Source organism: Fukomys damarensis, unplaced genomic scaffold (genome assembly GCF_012274545.1).
Source record: "Fukomys damarensis isolate Sample0158 unplaced genomic scaffold, DMR_v1.0_HiC HiC_scaffold_36, whole genome shotgun sequence".
Taxonomy (NCBI): domain Eukaryota; kingdom Metazoa; phylum Chordata; class Mammalia; order Rodentia; family Bathyergidae; genus Fukomys; species Fukomys damarensis.
In genome coordinates, this window is record NW_022900948.1 from 25,813,029 (window position 1) to 25,818,445 (window position 5,417).

Here is a 5,417-nt window from a genome sequence, read left to right on the forward strand (position 1 = left end):
TGAAAAAAAATATATATATATATTATATATATATATATATAGTTATAGTTTGACTTTATTCTTACTCATATACTTTCTATAAGGCCTATAAGTTAATAGAATATGTAAGTGTATTTGGATGATATATTAACTCTGCCTCCTTAAAATGTGAAAAGTAGGGGCCGGGGATTTAGCTCAGTGGTTCGGTGGCCTGCCTAGCAACCGCGCGAACCCAATTTCAATCCCGGGTACCAAAAAAAAAATGTGAAAAGTAATCTAAAATGTATATTCATAAAACTTAGTTAAGAGATGTGCAAGGCCCTGTGTATGATCCCTGGAACCACAAAAGAAAGCAATATAATCAGTCACCACTTGGCTTTTTGCTTTTAATTTTCTTTGTGCTTCTGGAGAAAACAAAAATTGGTTGTCTTGACTAATTGTGGTAATTTATAAAAATGTATTATAATTACAGAAAAGTATGAATGTGTATGCAAGATAAGCAATATGATTTGCTTATTAAGAATTACTTTATTGGAATAGCAATTCAATGTAATATCATATTTATTTTAATATCCTACAAAATTATGTCTTAAAACTACTATTGTTTGTATATGTCTCTCTGGCTAAAGTTATATTAACAATTTTTTAATTATATACTTGTTAAGAAAACAAAATTAAGGATATATTCAAGGTAAGTTGGTGTATTAACTAAAAAATAAACTTATAAAACTTTTTCTGCATAACACAGATGGTACACAAAAAAGTAAAAATAGAGCCAGGTGTGATGGCGCACGCCTATAATCCCAGCACTTGGAAGGCTGAGGCAGGAGGATCGCTGTGAGTTCAAGACCAGCCTGGGCTACATAGTGAGTTCCAGATCAGTCTCAACTACATAGTGAAACCAAAAAAAAAAAGAAAAGAAAAGAAAACTAAAAATAGTGATTATTTTCCACAAACTGACCAAGTTATTTTGTGTCCAGATAACAGATTTTTCTTTTCAATTGTGAAAATATTTTATTTCTTCTCTATTCTAATAATATTATCTCGAACAACCTTACAACGAATGTCCTATTTTTTAAGTTACTGAATCAGACCTCAGAGAAAAACTGCCATCAAGCCTTGTGAGACTGCTGGTGGGAATGTAAACCTGTACAGGCAGCATGGACAGATGTGTGGAGATTCCTCAGAAAACTCCAAGTAGAAACTCCATTTGATCCACGTTTTCCCTTCTAGGCATTTTCCAGAAAGGGTTAAAGACATCACATCACAATGATCCATGCGCACCCATGTGCATAGCAGCACAATTCATAACAGACAAATTTGGGAAACAGCCTCTATGTACATCAACAGAGGAATAGACAAGGAAAATGTGTTTATACACAGTGAAGAAGTACTGTGCTGTGAAGAAGAATAAACTTCAGTCGTCTATAGGAAAATGGATGCATCCTGTGACCATAATGTTAAAGTAAATCAGACACATAAGCTTAAATATCTCACGGTTTCTATTATATAAAAAACTCAACACTAAAGCACAGACAAGAGGGGAAAAAGAAAAAGTCATTGTAATCTAGCACGGACACTATGTCTAAAAGTGTAACTTGATTTAGCATTATTGTCTTATGTGCTTTCCTTTTTTTTTTTTCAGTCTGGTTGCTAATCTCTATATATGATAATTGGCTTTCTAAGGACATATAAATAAATGAATCTGATGCTAGCAAAATAAAAGGGAGGTGGAGAGAAGGGGGAAAAAGAATTGAGATATGTTATGTACATGTACTAATTCCCCACAAAAAGTGGAATCATATACCTCAAACATGCACCAATAAAACATGTATAAAAAAGAAATACCACAACTGTAATAAATGGTTTTATTCCTTTCCATATAGGAAGATGTTACTTATTTCTACTAACCATGCACTGCTAAGAGGAAAAAGGTAAAGAAAACATGTTATTTACACACGATGGAGTACTGCTCTGCCTTAAAGAAAGATAAACTTTGGTCATTTGTGGGAAAATAGATGGACCTTGAGATCGTAAGTTAAGTGAAATAAATCAGTCACACAAGTTTAAGTACTTCATGGTTCCTCTTAGATGAGAAATGCAGAGTAAAACTAAAGGGCAAAATGAAAGATGTATACTAAAAAAGTAGGGCGATAGATTGATTAAGAGATGGGGGAAAGAGGGAAGGGGAAAGGGATGAAAAAAAGGAATTGAGGTGTGTTATACACATGTACCAAACATGAGAAGGCTGTCCTAGCAGAAACCTCAAGCTGGGGATGCCAAAGAATCCTCCCAAAGCAGATGACTGCAGGCAGAGGCTCCTTGCACCTAACCTATCAGGACCAAGTTGATTTCATGAAGAGCCAAACAAAATGACCAGAACCACAGACTACCATGCTTTCATTCCAGCATTTGCTTTTTTTCTATTTTTTTTTTCCTCATGTTCTCTCCTCTTTGCCCACTTCAGCTCTAATCTGTTGACCTGTCTTCTCTATTAACTGAGTGAGAAGGACAATACTAGGTACTGTTAACCACTAACACAGCAGTAAATCCACACCTCTTGAAGATCAAGGTATAAACCAGGCTCACGTCTGTACGCTTCATACTGTTTTTCACAGCCTTAGTTACTCTTTGGCAGCTCAGCCTCAGGCTGCCATTTGTTCTTGATATAGCTAAATTATGCAGTGATGCTGTCTGTCGAGTTTGTGCTTACCTTCTCCTATTCCCCTCAGCTTCCTTTGCAATCAATTTCTTGGGATTAGTCAGCTAACTTCCTAAGTAAGTTGTTAGCTTTTTACTGGTAACATATTACTCAGCTAAGAAGTAAGAAGTGATTTTGACATGACGAATGCTGTAATAAGCTAAACGAATAGAATTCTAAAATCCCCTGTCAAAACGTACATAGGAAGGTTTCAGGCTCAAGCAGAACAAACTCAAAAACTTTTGTGAAGCTTGGGTTCTTCCAACCAAATTTTCCCAAAGGGAAAGCCAAAGACTGGGATGAGGAGTGATGATAAGATGCTAGACTTAATAAGAGCACATAAGACAGTAATAATTTAGGGAAGGACGGTGAGCTTCTGTGGGGTACTTGACAGGGGGGCAAAGGGGGTCAACAGGCTCTGAAGAGGCCAGTGTGTTCTAGTCAGTAGAGGGACTGGAACTGGGGCCTCTGTAGCATCCAGTGAGAAGATAGAAAGTAGAGGTAAAAGGCTCAGAAAAGGGATCCAGAGATGGGTGTCCCGATAGCATAGTAAGAGACCAAAGGCTGAGAATAAGATGATCCATGGGACTCAGATTTGAATTGTTGATACATCTCTGTTAAATGTGATACCTCTAAGGCAGCAGCATCTTTCCCAGGCTCCCCAAAACAACGCAGTGTCAGTTTTCACAGCCACCATGTTGCCTAACTCACACAGGACTCTTGCCAAAATGGTTGCCACAAATGCTTCTAACAGGGAGTTTGTACGAGGGACTCTAGAAGACAGGAGAAATGACCTGAAACTAAGAGAGCTCTGATGGGGGCTGAGCCATTCTCCCACATCCCACAGTGTTTCTTATCCCTCACCCTAAGACTTTGTTCTACATTTCTTTCCTAGGTATTTCCCCTCCAAGGTCAGCCCCATACTGCACTGGGCTCTGAAACTAACTAACCATCCTGAGAAGAGATACAGGAGAAGGAGAAAAACGTTAATGGCCTGTGCATCAGGAAAGTGCGTCCCCTGCCACCCACCTCAGATTGTTTTGGTCAATCTCTCCCATCTGGGAAACCAAGAGCCTAGGTGAAATGTGAAGAGAGGAGTAAAGTAATATTTTAACAGGCTTAGTGGGATGACCCTCTCTGGGAGACTCTCAGGAGACTATAGACTCTGAAAGCACCAGTCACTATAAAAGATGAAATGTTCCGTGACTCTAACAGTAGAGCCTTTCACAGACATTATCTCAAGAAACCTTCGCGACAACCCTGTGAGGTGTGGAAATCAGCTATTACCTTAGAGGACGAGCCTGAACCTTGGGGGAGTTAAACAGTCTGTCCAAAATAAGGATGAAAGTTCTGCCTTGAAAGCTAAAGGTGGTTCCAATATCCCACAGTTTGCCTCCTAGTGGACAAAACTCACAGCTCAGCTCAGTGTTTCTTGGATTGGCAGACCAAGCTTCCTGTAGACCTCCCCTCTGAGACCTGTTTCTAATAGGGACCTGCTCTAAAAATGGATGTCTTCCCTCATGGAAAGATGAGATGAAAATTAACTGTGGGCAGTCCAGCATTTATTAGGAAAACCATTACTCTTAATGCCATGTCTTTGTTCCTTGTTTTGACTCTGCACAGATCTTGAAAGAGTAGAGCAAGTGGCTGGGACCCAATTCGCATTCTCCCCCTCTCGTCAAGCTGAAGGCACTCACTATTTATGGATAATCTGATTTTCTATACTGAGTAAATACAGCTTTGTGGTCCATCCCTATTATCCACTTTAGAGTGGATACCAGTGTTATTCCTTCTTTGAAAAGGGCTGGGGATGTGGCTTAGTAGCGTGGTGCCTGCGTGGCAAATGCAAGGCCTGGAGTTCAATTCCCAGTACCAAAAAATGTATATAATAGTCAATTGGGTTTTTTAACTCCCTTACTTCTTGTGATAAAAGACACAGATTCCTAGAGCTGCAAAGGTGTGTGTACTCTGTCACATAGGACGTGGACGCTAGTGACAGGGTTTGGGCTCCATTGTCTGACTTGAGCCCTTCAAAGGCTTAGTGCATTGTTCTCCTATCAGCCCTAATGCAAAGGAAAACCTTGCCCCAGTGACATCTCTGGTGGGACTGTGACTGATGAACAAGAAGTTCTCCTACAGATACCCTGAACTGTCTGGATTGGTCCTGGGCCAGTGAATCTTTGTGATCACAGTTTTATCCTCGAGCCCTCTGTCACACCCAGATAGTGGTTCTGTGACCTTTGTTTTAACTCCTATGCCTCCTCTGTTCTCCCTGAAGTGTGAATCATTCCTGAGAGTTTTCGTTTTAGGTGGCCTTCATGTCAGCATAAGTGATTCTTAAAAGGTGAAAAGAGGTCAAGGAAAAAGTCAAACTTTACTAAGGTCTGGCCCTGGGATTCCCTCACCAAACTGGTATGTCTGTTTTTCCAGTTGTGGTAGTATGTTGATTCCTCCATAAACAGTAGAGTAAGAGCAAAAGGAGCCCCCTACACTGCACAGAAAGTATAGATGAAACTAGTGCACAAGATTTGCAAGATGTCTTGAGTAAAACTTGTTTGAATAGCAAGACCACCTCACACACTAGGGCACTAGAGTCCTAGACCCACATTATGAAGCTCTGGACAGAGACAATGTTCCTAAGGGTAAGAAGAGCCCACAAACAGGAAAGCAGACCCACATTTCCTCTTCACAGCATCCAACCTAGCATGCCATCTCCCATAGATAGGCCTTCTAGATC

The 5,417-nt window shown here is 39.9% G+C and overlaps 1 long non-coding RNA gene across 1 annotated transcript in view; it reads left to right on the forward strand.

Moving 5' to 3' along the window:
- The window catches only part of LOC104872922, an 8,055-nt gene extending 3,902 nt beyond the window's left edge, over positions 1–4,153 (forward strand). Inside the window, exons 3-4 of the long non-coding RNA XR_783312.1 lie at positions 1,866–1,913; positions 3,576–4,153. This is a non-coding gene — a long non-coding RNA (uncharacterized LOC104872922). The remainder of the gene's footprint in view (positions 1–1,865; positions 1,914–3,575) is intronic.
- Positions 4,154–5,417: the final 1,264 nt, after the last annotated feature.